Source organism: Telopea speciosissima, unplaced genomic scaffold (assembly GCF_018873765.1).
Source record: "Telopea speciosissima isolate NSW1024214 ecotype Mountain lineage unplaced genomic scaffold, Tspe_v1 Tspe_v1.0015, whole genome shotgun sequence".
Taxonomy (NCBI): domain Eukaryota; kingdom Viridiplantae; phylum Streptophyta; class Magnoliopsida; order Proteales; family Proteaceae; genus Telopea; species Telopea speciosissima.
In genome coordinates, this window is record NW_025317351.1 from 265,190 (window position 1) to 282,131 (window position 16,942).

A 16,942-nucleotide genomic window follows, 5' to 3' on the forward strand; every position below is an offset into this window, starting at 1 on the left:
CCTATCAGCCAAATCCCTTCAAACTTCAAACACAACATCACTACATCAACCCCTCCATTCAACCTAGCCTGCTGCCTCCTCTTCCATAGCTAAACCCTAATTCCCCTTCATCTCCACTAAACCCTAAATAGTCAAAACCTGTTCTGACCTAATTAGCCATTCAATTCAGCCCATATTACAGTCGAACCTTCCCCTTACTGTTTAGAAAACTCGACTTCAGTCCCAGCCCTTAGATCCCACTCAAAACCCTAGTTTTGGTAATTTTTCTTAATTTCTAAAACCCGAAACCCTAACCCTAATTCTGCAGGAATTTTAAATTGATCCAAATCCCAATATTTTTATATCAAAATAACCCCCTAGACCTACTGATCATTACCATGTATTACTTTCATCCATAACCCTAGCCTAAACCCTAGATTTGCCCTAAACAACCCCAAACTGCCTAGCCAAACCAACAGCTGTATTTAGATCCTGTTGCTTGGCCTCTAATAGGATCCTTATCCTATTGTGAGCTACATTAACTTGGTATCAGAGCCATGGCTGAACATGGCAAACCGGTGCTGCCACAACCACTTGATCCTATGGCAGCAATGTTCAAGATGTTTCAAAAGTTCACTGCTGAGCAAAAAGCTATATTTAAAGAGATCAGAGCTAAACAGAGGACTATCACTGAAAGGTTGCACCTGATTGCGCAACGACAGGTTACTCGTCATCGGGACATCAACATTCCCCTAGATGAGGATAGATATTAGGTCCAATCCCAAGTTCACCAACCTCATAGAAGGCATAGGGAAGACAGGGATAGGCACAAGGATTACAAAGAAGACATGTATAGAGAATACAAATTTACATTGCCAAAGGAAATTGAGAGAGCACAAGTTGAAGATAAAGCTGAAGTGGCAGTGAATTGTGATGAAAAGAAAAAGACAGCCCCTATAGCTTCAAAGATGGAAAGTCGACATGTAGAAGACCCTATTGAAGTGGTCAATGTCGAAGAAATCAAAGAAGACAAAGCAGAAACAACAGAAGATGAAGAGGTGGTTGAGAACACTCTACAGGAAGACAATAACCTTCAAGATGCTGTTCTTGAAAAGGTAAAGCTTGTGTCTCAAGTGTTCAATAAGAAGGTTGCTAACACTGAAGACTCTATGGACAGGACATTCACAGTTGCTGCTGATTCAGAAAGCGAACACATAGAATTTGTTATGCCACCATGGTTCTTCGAAGAGAAACCTCCACGCCTTGGAGATTTTATCCCCAATGTTCCTGCTTCACCGAAATTCTGTTTGGGGATGGTCAAAGCTGCTGGTCACATGTTGATTCCCCCTCATCACTACAAAATTCGAGGTCGAATTTTTTCAAGTTGGGGAGAGTTGATGCAGAATCATCACCAAATAGGGCTTATTTCTTTAGAAATAGGCCTAGGGTTGGGTTATATACATGTTGGGCCTTTGTTCCCAAGGGTTTTTTTATGTATTAGGCCACTTTAATGAGCCTAAACTAGGGGTATATAGGTTGCATATGGGATTAGCCCAATACTTAGTTTATTTTCCTATTTTTAGATTGAACCGGTTTAGAATTGGTTGCACCCAATTGGTTCAATTGGTCTAATTTAAGTGAAGTGTTCCTATTGGTTAATAGGTCCTTATATCCTATTAGCTAATATGGAATCTTCTTTTAAATTAGTTATTTTAAGTTAGATATCTTTTAACTTAAGTTAGTAGGGTTAAATAGGTCTTTTACTGTTTTAAATTAGTTAAGTTAGATTAAATCTCTTCCTTCCACGATTTTTGAAGGAAAAGACTTTAAATTGTACTAGGACTTGGCATGAAGCCATCTTATGAATATAGTAAATCGTGGAGGGCTCCCACACATTGAAATTTGAATTAAAAGACTGTTTTCTGCTGCTGGCCGACGGCTGCTGTTGTTCTGCTCCTTTGAGTGTGCATCCTTGTGGATTTCAAGGTGGAAAGGGTGGGTGGATTCCTGCGACTCCTAACGCCGTGACGGCTGGGAGGATCTCTCTCTGAAGGTGGTTTCATCCTTCATCATTCAAGCTGCTGCCGGTGGATTCAGTGGTGAGTTTGAGTTTAATTTCTATTTTTTATCATTCCTTCTCCTTCCCCATGCGATCCCTTTATTTTCTGTTTTAATTTCATAAACCCTAGTGTTCTAAATTCAGTCCAGCCACATCCTATCAGCCAAATCCCTTCAAACTTCAGACACAACATCACTACATCAACCCCTCCATTCAACCTAGCCTGCTGCCTCCTCTTCCATAGCTAAACCCTAATTCCCCTTCATCTCCACTAAACCCTAAATAGTCAAAACCTGTTCTGACCTAATTAGCCATTCAATTCAGCCCATATTACAGTCGAACCTTCCCCTTACTGTTTAGAAAACTCGACTTCAGTCCCAGCCCTTAGATCCCACTCAAAACCCTAGTTTTGGTAATTTTTCTTAATTTCTAAAACCCGAAACCCTAACCCTAATTCTGCAGGAATTTTAAACTGATCCAAATCCCAATATTTTTATATCAAAATAACCCCCTAGACCTACTGATCATTACCATGTATTACTTTCATCCATAACCCTAGCCTAAACCCTAGATTTGCCCTAAACAGCCCCAAACTGCCTAGCCAAACCAGCAGCTGTATTTAGATCCTGTTGATTGGCCTCTAATAGGATCCTTTTCCTATTGTGAGCTACATTACTTACCCCCTTACAAATTCCAGATAATGAATCCATAGAACCTGAACTCGTATATGGTGATTGGGCGGACAAAGAGGAGGAGTTGCGTAGAGATAATGTTGGACACCATTATATTTGCTGTTAGAGGATATTAAGGATTTTAATAGTTCAGAAAATTCTTAGACATAATGTTTTATTTTGAGACTTTAAGGAAGAATTTTATTAAGGTTTTAGTTTTAGATTTTGAGGATGACAGAAATAAGGATCTATGGTTTAAATTTGAGACTTTCGCTATGTTTAAGAGAAGAGTTATTAGATATGCTGCTACAATAATTTGAGGCTATGATGATTTATTTTGGTTCACATTCTGGCTCCTTTTCGCTAAGACTATCGATCTTGTGGACCGTTAACGACCTAAACTCCTTGACGGATTTGGGGGCGTTACAAGAACGTGAACTCTACGCCATAGAAAACAACAGAGATTATAAAGTTGCAAGCAATTAAATATGGAAGAAGCCACTGTGATGGCTGCCATAGCAAGGGAGGGATTGGGGGTAGAAGAAGATGCATAGGACAGGCCTATTTTCCTGAAGGAATTTCTACCTTCGGTTCTGATGTTTTCGAAATTGAGCGGAACTTCTTTCTTCTTCTGTGATTAACTTGGTCTCGGGAACAGGAGGAGGGCTTTTGTTGATGGATGAGAAGAATCACCTCCTCAGCTCTGAAGGAGTTGAAGTGATATTAATGATGGAAGTAGAAAAGGGTTTGGTCTTCCGCAATTCAGAGGGGAGAACAGATTGCGGCGAGTATAAAGGGGAGCGAATCTTAACAGAGTTCGTCTCATGATTCTAAGGATTTTTTCCGGTCAGGGTTTTATAAATTTACACTAATAAAAAAACCAATCCTTGCCTAGGGAGTCCACCGAATCATTAGTGGAAGTTGGGAAACCCAAGAAGGATGCAGTTGATGCAGCCGTCTACCCCCCTGGTTTCTCTAAAATGTCAAAAATTGTCAAGGAATCTCTTACCCATGACCTCAAGCCTAAAACATTGTTAGAATCAACCTAGCTTACCACATGAATAGAATTAAGCTTCTTCATTATATTAGCTAAATAGATGTTAATCATTGTTATACGGACACAGCTCCAGCCTTATATTGGTCACATGTGCAAACCAAAAATGGTCAATGGAAAATATTTAGATAGAGAAGGTGGGATCAAAGATACGTGCCAGCTATAGTTTCGTACGATTCATGTGCTTAAGCTGAATAATCACCACGCGCAATTTTACAAACATCTTACAGGCCAACTAAAGATTTTAAACTCAAATCGGTTCTAAAAACCCTATCAAGTTTCACAAATAAAAAGAAATGCATAAAAATTAGATTAAATGCTTCACTTCAAAATAGTGCAAATTAGAATGTGCACTGCGAGGGAATGACTAAAAAATAAAGAAGAGAAAAAAGGAAGAAGGAAGAAATTCAATTGTGGCGGCGATAAAAAAACCTGGTTGTCCCACCCACCAAGATGAACTTACAGAGATATGGGAGTCTCTAGCACTTCTCTTGGGATCAATAGCAAAGAAAACAGTGTAGACAAGGATGAAAGTATAAATAAATTCAGCTGCCAAACCCATACCTTCTCTGTAGCCATCAGCAATCTCGTTTGCTCCACCACCATACTGCACATAGTAAGACTTTTGGAAGGCCTTTATTAGCCCTACACCATACATTGCACCCAATCATTGTGGCACCATGTACATCACAGCACGGATTAGTGACACTTTATGGACCAAGAGAAGCCCAAACATCACTGCTGGGTTATTATACCCTCCTGTACACACACACACGCAACTGTTTAGAGGGAAAAAAGAGAGAGACGAGAGTTATTAATCATTACTTGAAAAAAAATCCTTTCTCTTCAATGACTATCTTTCTTTTTAAAATATAAGAAAGAAGGGATACAGAGAATAACCTAAGCATAGCAATTAAAACAAAAACAAAATAAGGAAAATAAAAGGGTAATTTGTAAGCAAGGCATTGAAATTGAACAACAATAACTAATGAAAATGCAAACAGGTAATAGTGGGCCTCACTGTATTGGACTAGGAGTTTTATCGAGGTTTTACCTGATGGAGCATCTTGCCCCTCTGTTGGTGTTGTATCATAAGTTTCTTCTCTTTCCTAAAAGAATAAGGTTATCATTCACCCACGGTAAATTAAGAGGAGCAAAAGTTCTCAATTAGAACGTTTTTCCATAGGGGTTAACAAGAGAATTGAGAATGCTTTCTATATCGCTTCTACTAATACTCTATTTTCCAAGTACAACAAGTGAACTTACAGGGACATGGGAGTCTTTGGAACTTTTCCTGGGATCAGTAGCAGAGAAAACATTGTAGACAAGGACGAAGGAACCAATAATTTCAGCTGCCAAACCCACACCTTTGTTGTTGCCATCGGCGTTCTCGTTCGCCCCACCACCATACTGCACATAGTAAGACTTTTAGAAGGCCTTCACTAGCCCTACACCACACATTGCACCCAAGCATTGTGCAACCATGTACGTCACAGCATGGATTTGTGAAACTTTACGGGTTAAGAAAAGCCCAAACGTCACTGCTGGGTCAATATGCCCTCCTGTACACACACACACACAATTGTTTATAATCAAATTGTAAACAACAGAAAACAGAGAAAAAAGGAACAAAATGGATTACCCATCAGAGATACCGGCGGTGCAGTAAACAAGGATGAAGATAATGAAACAAAACCAGAGATGGATTGTTCTTGACGGCGGCAATGGTAGTATAGGCGCCTCCCATGTGGGGAGCGGTATTTAGGCAACAAAAAGGCGTTCTGAGAACAAAAGGCTGCAAAGAGGTGGATTGTTCTTGGCGGCTCTGCAGTTGGCTTCTGCAACTGCAACGCATAGATGATTTCAACAATGGTTTAGAAAACGGATTCTGACGAATATGAAACCGGTCCTTAATATGCTTGCTTCTGGAGCTCAATGAAGATAAAGGAGAGAAAAGAGGAAGAAGGAAATGCGAACAGAGTAGATTACGATCTGCACTTCAAAATAGCACAAATTAGAATGACTAAAAAATAAGGAAGAGAAAAGAGGAAGAAGGAAGAAATTCAATTGAGGTGGCGATCAAAAAACCCGGTTGTCCCAAGAAGTAGCGACAAGGTAATTTCCCTCAGGACTGAAACAAGAACTTTGAACTTTGCGCCATAGAAAAGAACAGAGATCATAAAATTGCAAGCAATTAAACATAGAAGAAGCCATTGTGATGGCTGCAATAGTAAGGGAGGGATTGGGGGTAGAAGAAGATGCATAGGACAGGCCTATTTCTTGAATCAATTTTCTGTCCTATTTCCTGAATCAATTTCTTCTACCTTCGGTTCTGATGTTTTCGAAATTGAGCGGAACTTCTTTCTTATTCTGTGGTTGGGTTAACCTGGTCTCGGGAACAGGAGGAGGGCATTTGTTGATGGATGGGAAGAACCACCTCCTCAGCTTCGAAGAAGGAGTTGAAGTGACATTGATGATGGAAGCAGAAAAAGGGTTTGGTCTTCTGCAATTCGGAGGGTAGAGCAGATTGCGGCAAGTATAGAGGGGAGCGAACCTTAACAGAGTTCGTCTCATGACTCTAAGGATTTTTTCCAGTCAGGGTTTTAGCAGTACAGAATTTGTAGACGAGGCTTCTTCCTCCTCCCCCTCCTCAACGGCTTCTTCTTCTTCCACGTTCGCTTCCTCCCTTATGTTTTTTTCCATCATCTAACGTTGAGCTCCGAAAAGCAGTGCTGGTCTTAAATCCATAAAAGTTCACCGTCAGCTTGAACGATATACAACCATCAAATAATACTCCCAAAGTTCCTCCTGTGCACCTGCCCAGTTCAAATTCCAATTGAAAAAACCATTACCCATCTCTCTCTCTCTCTCTCTCATGTTGTTTAGGACTGATGAACCAAAACAGAAAAATGGGTATTAAGTCCAGCAATATATTTTATCGGGGGAAGTCAGTTGTTCTCCCTCCCTCCCTCTCAAGTTATAAGTTTATGACTGAATCACTATGAATGGGTATTCAATCAAATTTTTTCAACTTAAAATACACTTTATCTGGGAAAGTCAGTGTTTCTATCACAAAATCATGCGGTACCTTTCAATTCAGAAGAGCTCCGAAGGAACCTTCCTCAGCCACTTACCTGCAGATGTTTCAACCTTGCCTCAGCTACCTCATCAGTTAGATTAATCATCCTACATCAAAGGAAAAGGAAAGTAAATATATAAGAAGAAAGAGAGATTCCTCTTTCTTTTGTGAGAGGATGTCAGAATCACTTTGGTGTCTTGTTTGTAATTCAGATTCTTGGTCCATTTGGCCAAGCAAACACGAAGTTCAACAGAAAGAGATAATGTGCACATATGAAGGTTCAACCCAGTTATTTAATTCACAATATGATCTACCTGGCTTCAAGCTCTGAGATTTAACAAGCAATAACTGCTCCCTTTCAGATGCAGCTGTTTCAACCTGTCAATTGAAAAAATATAGCACAATTTGCACTTAATTTGCCGTAAATGAAACATACATAAAGAGATCTATGACACAGAATTAATATCAGAAAGGAAGAATTGAACAGTTCCATCATGCTTTAGAGCTTATAGAGAGCATTGGAAAATAACATTTCACATAGAGATGCTATTGAGACCTAATAGAATAGGCAAACATATGGCATACAATTCTTTTAATAAGAAAAAGAATACTGAGTAAACCAGTGATCGTGTCACACCCCGGCCCGGTTCATAAGGGCAAGTGTGCCAGATGTCCCGACATCAACCAAGATCACCATGCAGTTCTCTATTCGCGATTTGATCACAATATAATTAAATTAAGAAGCGTGGAAGCAATTTAATATGAAATAAGACGATAATTAAAGGAAACTAGTAGTAGCAGTTGTATTTATATATATATATGAATATGCTTTTACATCGGGGTTACACGTTAGTTCCGCATGAAGGTGCAACACTAACTAAGCCAAAAAGGTTATGTACATAAGTACTACAAAAGTAATATAAACAAAAGGAAGGGAGGAGCCGATCATGCTGGGAGATCGGGAGAATGAGCGTCGTCGCGGAGAGCACGAAGCATCGTGCTCCACCGTAACTATAAGGACCAACTCCGCGATCAATAGGAGAATCCTGAGCGGAGGAGTCCCCGAAGGAGCATAAAGCGGCGATAGAAGTTTCATCGTAAAAAATAGAGTGATCACGAGGGGTGAGCTCTCAACTCGAGCCAATAAGGGAATGCATGCAAACATATCGCATCGATTATGATGAATGTCCTAAGTAGCATGTCCTAACATGAATACTAAGTCACATGTGGTATAAGTACTACACATGTAGTAGATGCTAACCTCGAAGAGAACCCCGCCAGGAAAGCATGACACAAGGCGGCTAACCCAATGACCTTAATGACCAACCGGAAAACATGACACCAGGCAGTTCCAGGACATCGGTCACCCGAAGCGAAACCATTCTACCACGGTGAGGACCGCGCCAGAAAGCATATCACCGGCATGGCTAACCCAACGGACCCTCAATGACCAACCCCTTGTTTGTTCCCCAAAGCGGAGTACACACGCTAACATGGGACGATGAATGGTACCCGGCATACCCTTGGCTGTACCACGGGTTGTCAACACCTTACCCCTTGTTGGTAAGGGAGCGTAATCTTGGTTATGATAAAACAGACCTAGCCAGTGCAATCTATGCATAATAACACATGTATGTATAAGCTGAATTTAATAGAACAATACTTTTCCAATAATAGTCATCGAATTGGTAGATATCTCAATGCAATGCAAGATGCCAATGCAACCTAAATCATATGCGATTCTAATGCAATAAATAAAAGCTAATAAACTATATGAATAGGATAATTTTGATGATGTATGACATGGCAATCGAGAACAAAACAAATTAAAATGATAAACACTTCAAAGATTTAAGGTCGGAATTCCCTTACTGTCTCTCGTAGGTAAGGTCTCAATAATTACCCTCCAAAATAGCCCAAGACAAAGCATAAACCAGCAGAATAGACTAGAAAGCAGTCCCTATCAACAGAAAATCAGCAATGTTTGGAGGTTAGAGTATAGCCGAGATCGATCAAAGGCATCGGGGGTATTTTGGTCACAAATGGCTGAAAGGCTGAACCGGCTGTCCGGTTCGAGGGGCAGTGGGGGTTTTACTTTAAATGGGCAGATCTTAACATGCACAGTCCCAATTTCTAGTTTGAGATAATAATTAAGGTGGGTCATTTCACTAATTTGTTGAATTTCAGATTTAATACTAAAATTAGGGATTTAGGTTAATTACTTCTCAAATTAATGATTTAGGGCTTATAAATTGGTTCATGGAACCTGAAATTAGATTAAGTAGAAACAGCCCTGAAATTTCAGGTATAACGAATAAAATTTACCTAATTTCAGGTTGTGTAAGTGAATTTCCTATGGTATAAGCTTAAGTCGTGAGGCTTTAATGGCAGCAACATATAGGTTGCAATCTTGGGGAAAATAAGGGAAGAAATAGGCAAGAAGAGATGGGGACTGCAAGAATCAAGGCTTACCTAGATATGTAGCAGCAAGGATTGGAAGTGCAGCCTTCAATTTCAGCTCCAAACTTCTCAAATGAGGATTTCCGCTTCAACTAAGACCCAATTCGATGCTTCCCAAGTCTGGTTCTCCTTTCCTTTCTTCCCTTCTCTATTTTCTCCCCAAAATCCTCTTAAGACGAAGTTTCGATTCTCCTTATGTCTAGGTAGGATTGAGAAGTAGAAATAGTAAAAGGGGTTATGTATATATATTACTTAAGCACTAAGGGGTAGGATAGTAATTTGAATCTTAAATATTTCTAAAACTGATTTCTAACTTCTTACACTAATGAATAGTGAAGCTGGTTTCTATTTATAGTGGTTAAGTTACTTAAGGCATGTTTGGTCTTTTAATGTAAAATCAGCTTTTAAAACTAATTTTTAAAATTGTTTTTAACCAGAATTTTGTACTTATTACCTTAATGTAATTATAGAATGATGTCACATGACATCATGGGTAAATTAGTACGGGTAATTACTTGGAATTGGAACCTCCCTTTGGGGATGTGGGTCCCACAAGGATAAAATGACGAGAATACTCCTAAAAGTCTAATTGGTCATATAATCGGCATACGAATACACAAATAAGTTCATACTTACAATAAGTTAGTTAAGGGATAGGCTCTGCATCCCCTCCGGGTAGCATATCCGCGAGTAGCTCGGATGCGGGACCCCACCAGGGTTCTCGACTACAGAAAGGCGAGGTTGAGAAGACTCCTCCCGGAATCCTCCATAGGTGTGTCGGATGGTTGGTCAGTACCTCGACCGATGCAGCCCATAACATTGAAGCAAGCATCGACACAGGACTGGAACCTGAAATCACACAAGTTCCAAAAATTCAAATTTGTTGCGGATTTTACAGATCGGCTGTTGCTTTAAAGTACTAGTGAGTTTATTAAAGAAGAGAAACAGGCTGATAACAGCAATATTTCTGATAGGAATAACAATGAAAACTCGGATCATAATAAAAATAATAATAATAAAAAGGGTAAATTACGTGGCGACCCCCTGAGGTTTACCCTAAATATAGTACGACCCCCCGTGTTTTTAAAATATAACTCAGCACCTTTAAGTGGACGGTGTTAATAATAAACTTTAAATACCAATTTTGCCCTTCAATTAAAACAGCTTCGAATCCCCCTCTTGGAGACTTCAACAGCCACAGGGAGGTTATGGGACCCACAGTGGAGGCCTCAAGGTCCGACGCCGTCCTATACCAGCACCAGTGAGTGCTTCGCAAACTCCGGCGACCGTCTAATGAGGATCCCATAGGCCGGAAAAGAGAAAGGCCAAGACTCAGTGCCTTTCCTTCCTACAATTGTGGCTCATCAAGAACAGAAACAGTGAAACGGAACTTTCCTTCTTATAATTTACAGATACCCACCTTCCCATTTCCCTTCACATTTGTTCCTCTTCTCTTATCTCTTTCTCTGCATCTTTGTTCTTTTCTGATTTCTCCCTTATTTCTCACTTAGAGCTGAAAGATTTAAGCTTTCTTCCTTATAGTTCCTGAATCAATTTCCCCAATGATTCATAGATGAATGGAGATTCTTCATTCCCATGAGAACAATTATATAATTATGATTGGCCCTTTGAGCTTGCAACCAGGTTTTTCCACCCATCCAAACTTGATCCAATCATCCGAAGAACTTTACCTGTTCAGATCTGCGATTGCCTTCAACAAACCTTGTAGAGAGAATTAATAGACACATTAATGGACAAATTCAATCTGTATGAGAAGAAAAGAAAGTAAAGAAATGAAGAAACGAGATGATAACCTGCATCTGAACGGTAATGGAATCAATGGTCTTGCAGGGACCAACGAATTTAACAGGACTGAGTAAGAAAGTCCCTTTTGGTATGAAAAGCTTCACAAAACCTGAAGATTCACATGATGCTTTCCACGCCGCCATGAAGGCCTGCGTAAGTTAGAACGAAATTTAGGGTTAAAGATCTCCACAACTTATCAAGATAAAGAAGAAGAAGAAGAATAAATTATTTATAGAGGAAAAAAGAATAGGAATTAAACATAATTACTTTGCTATCGTCGTTTCGTCCATCACTTTTAGCACCGAAGCTCTTGACGTTGAAAGTGCCAAAGCCCTGCTTCGCCACTGCAAGTCTGCAACTCCTTTTTGTCCACCAGTTTTTCTTCCTCCTCCTGCGCCCGCTCCTCATCCAGTAACAATCCAGGTAAAGGAAGTGAAGCAGAGCAAGAAGATGGGGTTGCAAAGAGTGGGGGCAGGTGAGTTTCCAGGAGGGGGAAGAAGATGAAGAAGAAAAAGAAGCAGAGACGATCGTGTGAAGTTCAGGCTGCCCTATGGGCAAAATAGTAAGCTCACACCCCATTAGGGGTATATTTGTCATTTTAAGGCATCAATGACCAACACGTCAGCAACTAACGGGAATGATCTAACGGACTGGAGTTGACTGTAACAAGTAACCTAATCTCAGGGGGTCACAGTGTATATTTTAGAAACATAGAGGATCGTACTGTATTTAGGGCAAACCTTAGGGGGTAGTCGTGTAATTTACCCTAATAAAAAAACCAATCCTTGCCTAGGGAGTCCACCAAATCATTAGTGGAAGTTGGAAACCCAAGAATGATGCAGTTGACGCTGCCGTCTACCCCCCTGGTTTCTCTAAAATGTGAAATATTGTTAAGGAATTGCTTACCCATGACCTCCAGCCTAAAACATTGTTAGAATCAACCTAGCTTACCACATGAATAGAATTAAGCTTCTTCATTATATTAGCTATATAGATGTTAATCATTGTTATACGGACACAGCTCCAGCCTTATATTGGTCACATGTGCAAACCAAAAAAGGTCAATGGAAAATATTTATATAGAGGAGGTGGCATCAAAGATACGTGCCAGCTGTAGTTTCGTACGACTCATCTGCTTAAGCTGAATAATCACCACGCGCAATTTTACATACATCTTCCAGGCCAACTAAGGATTTTAAACACAAATCGATTCTAAAAACCCAATCGAGTTTCACACATAAAAAGAAATGCATAAAGACTAGAGTAAATGCTTCACTTCAAAATAGTGCAACAAATTAGAATGTGCACTGCGAGGGAATGACTAAAAAATAAAGAAGAGAAAAGAGGAAGAAGGAAGAAATTCAATTGTGGCGGCGATAAAAAAACCTGGTTGTCCCACCCACCAAGATGAACTTACAGGGACATGGGAGTCTCTGGCACTTCTCTTGGGATCAGAAGCAAAGAAAACAGTGTAGACAAGGATGAAAGTATCAATAAATTCAGCTGCCAAACCCACACCTTTGCTGTAGCTATCGGCGATCTCGTTCGCCCCACCACCATACTGCACATAGTAAGACTTTTGGAAGGCCTTTACTAGCCCTACTACATTGCACCCAAGAATTTTGCCACCTTGTACATCACACCACTGATTAGTGACACTTTATGGGCCAAGAAAAGCCCAAACGTCACTACTGGGTTATTATGCCCTCCTGTACACACACACACAATTGTTTATAATCAAATTGTAAACACCAGAAAACAGAGAAAGAAACAAAAAAAAAAAAAATGGAATACCCACCAAAGATACCCGCGGTGCAGTAAATGAGGATGAAGATCATGAAACAAAACCAGAAGTAGATTGTTCTTGGCGGCGGCAATGGTAGTATAGGCGCCTTCCATGTGGAGAGGGGTATTAAGGTAATAAAGAGGCGTTGTGAGAACAAAAGGTTCCGCAGAGGTGCATTGTTCTTGGCGGCTCTAGAGTTGGCTTCTGCAACTGCAAAGCATAGATGATTTCAACAACGGCATAGAAAACGGATTCTGATGAATATGGAACCGGCCCTTAATATGCTTGCTTCTGGAGCTCCATGAAGATAAAGGAGAAAAAAGAGAAAGAAGGAAATGCGAACAGAGTAGATTATGATCTTCACTTCAAAATAGCACAAATTAAAATGGCTAAAAAATATGGAAGAGAAAAAGAGGAAGACGGAAGAAATTCAATTGAGGCGGCGGTCAAAAAACCCGGTTGTTCTAAGAAGTAGTAACAAGGTAATTTCTCTAGAGAATGAAACAAGAATTTTGAACTCTGCGCCATAGAAAAGAACAGAGATTATAAAATTGCAAGCAATTACACATAGAAGAAGCCACTGTGATGGCTGCTATAGTAAGGAGGGATTGGGGGTAGAAGAAGATGTATAGGACAGGCCTATTTTCCTGAATCAATTGCCTCTACCATCAGTTCTGATGTTTTCGAAATTGAGCGGAACTTTTTTCTTCTTCTGTGGTTGCGTTAACCTGGTCTCGGGAACAGGAGGGATTTCGTTGATGGATGAGAAGAACCACCCCTTCAGCTTCGAAGAAGGAGTTGAGATAACATTGATGATGGAAGCTGAAAAAGGGTTTGGTCTTCTGCAATTCGGAGGGGAGAACAGATTGTGGCCAGTATAGAGGGGAGCAAATCTTAACTGATTTCATCTCGTGACTCAAGGATTTTTTCCGGTCAGGGTTTTAGCAGTTCAAAATTTGAAGACAAGGCTTCTTCCTCCTCCTCGTCCTCAACAGTTTCTTCTTCTTCCACGTCCGCTACCTCGCTTATGTTTTTTTTTTCATCTCCTAACATTGAGATCCGAAAAACAGTGCTGATCTTAAATCCATAAAAGTTCACCTTCAGCTTGAACGGAATACAGCCATCAAATAATACTCCAAAAGTTCCTCCTCTGCTCCTGCCCAATTCAAATTCCAATTGAAAACACCATCACCCATCTCTCTCTCTCTCCCTCTCTCGCTCATGTTGTTTATGACTGATGAACCATTACACAAAAATGGGTATTAAGTCCAGCAATACACTTTATCTTGGGAAGTCAGTGTTTCACCCTCGTTCCTTCTCACGTTATTTGTTTATGACTGAATCAATATAGCAAAATGGGTATTCAATCAAATTATTTCAACTTAAAATACACTTTATCTGGGAAAGTCAGTGTTTCTATCGCAAAATCACGCGGTATCTTTCAATTCAGAAGAGCTCAGAAGAAACCTTCCTCAGCCACTTACCTGCAGATGTTTCAACCTTGCCTCAGCTACCTCATTAGTTAGATTAATCATCCTACATCAAAGGAAAAGGTAAGTAAATATATAAGAAGAAAGAGAGATTCCTTTTTCTTTTGTGAAAGGATGTCAGAATCATTTTTATGTCTTGTTTGTAATTCAGATTCTTGTTCCATTTGGCCAAGCAAACACGAAGTCCAACAGAAAGAGATAATGTGCACATATGAAGGTTCAACCCAGTTACTTGATTCACAATATGATCTACCTTACTTCAAGCTCGGAGATTTTCACAAGCAATAACTACTCCCCTTCAGCCGCAATTGTGTCGACCTGTCAATTGAGAAAATATAGAACAATTTACACTTAACTTGCCGTCAAATGAGACATACATAAAGAGAACTATAACACAGAATTAATATCAGAAAGAAAGAATTGAGCAGTTACATCATGCTTCAGAGCTTATAGAGAGCATTGGAAAATTAAATTTCACATAGAGATGCTATTAAGACCTAGTATGTTAGGCAAACATATGGCATACAATTCTTTTAACAAGGAAAAGAATACCGAGTAAACCAGTGATTGGCTGTTGCTTTAAAGTACTCGTGAGTTTAATAAAGAAGAGAAACAGGCTGATAACAGAAAATTTTCTGATAGGAATAACGATGAAACTCAGATCATAACCAAAATAATAAGAGAAAAAAGTCCCATCCTTGCCTGGGGAGTCCACCAAATCATTAGTGGAAGTTGGGAAACCCAAGAATGATGCAGTTGATGCAGCCGTCTACCCCCTGGTTTCTCTAAAATGTCAAATATTGTCAAGGAATCTCCTACCCATGACCTCCTGCCTAAAACATTGTTAGAATCAGCATAGCTTACTACATGAATAGAATTAAGCTTCTTCATTATATCAGCTAAATAGATGTTAATCATTGTTATACAGACACAGCTCCAGCCTTATATTGGTCACATGTGCAAACCAAAAACGGTCAATGGAAAATATTTATATAGAGGTGGCATCAGAGATACATGCCAGCTATAGTTTCGTACGATTCATGTGCGTAAGCTGAATACTCACCACAAGCAATTTTACATACATCTTGCCAGGCCAACTAAGGATTTTAAACTCAAATCGGTTCTTAAAACCCTATCAAGTCTTACACATAAAAAGAAATGCATAAAGATTAGATTACAAGCTTTACTTCAAAATAACGCATATTAGAATGTGCACTGCGAGGGAATGACTAAAAAATCAAGAAGAGAAAAGAGGAAGAAGGAAGAAATTCAATTGCGGCGGCGATAAAAAAACCTGGTTGTCCCACCCACCAAGGTGAACTTACAGGGACATGGGAGTCCCTGGCACTTCTCTTGGGATCAGTGGCAGAGAAAATAGTGTAGACAAGGATGAAAGTATCAATAAATTCTGCTGCCAAACCCACAACTTTGCTGTAACCATCGGCGATCTCATTCACCCCACCACTATACTGCACATAGTAAGACTTTTGGAAGGCCTTTACTAGCCCTACACCACACATTGCACCCAAGCATTGTGCCACCATGTACATAACAGCACGGATTAGAGACACTTTACGGGCTAAGAAGAGCCCAAACGTCACTTCTGGGTTATTATGCCCTCCTGTACATACACACAACTGTTTAGAGGGAAAAAAGAGAGAGATGAGAGTTATTAATCATCAGTGAAAAAATTCCTTTCTCTTCAATGACTATCTTTCTTTTTTAAATAAAAGAAAGAAGGGATATAGAGAATAACCTAAGCATAACAATTGAAACAAAAACAAAATAAGGAAAATAAAATGAACCCAATAGAACAACGTGAAGCGAGGCATTGAAATTGAACAAAAATACCAATGAAAATGCCAACAGATAATAGTGGGCCTCACTGTATTGGACTAGGACTTTTATCTAGGTTTTGCATGATGGAGCACCTATGTCCTAGAAAAACCAAAAAGCATTGTTATACACCACAGAATGAAGAGACAACACAAAACCTATGTTTCTAATCAGGAAAAACATGAAAAATTTAAAACTACTAACCATTTCGAACATTAACTGCAACACTGCAACCTCTCATCTCCAGTGCAAAAGCCTCCAAAACCACCAAACCATAGATCATATGTAATGCAGTTTCACAAAAAATAATGAGGGCAAACAGAACAAAGGTTTCTAATCATAATTAAGCACCCCTCATTCTCTATTGATTCTGATCTTCCAACACTACTTTAACACCTGCTGTTACCACTTTCCACACCCCTGCTCTGTTTCTGTTGGTTCCCATATCAACCCCGATCACACCCTGCTATTATTAGCCAGAGATATCTGTCCTGTTTTAACCACTGTTAGGTTTGATCTAAAGGGTTACTCAACCCAAGTTTCAGGCTCAACAACTCTGTAGTTTTGAGTAACAAAATATCCCCCATTCTGTTAATGAGCTTTCAATTTCCTTTATTTCTGTTTTAATGTTCTAATCATATATGCTGTTTCTGTGGCCTACCCAGTTCCTGTAGTCAGTGTTTCTTGTTTCCTAATTAGCCTATTCTGTCCTTTTAGAGCCT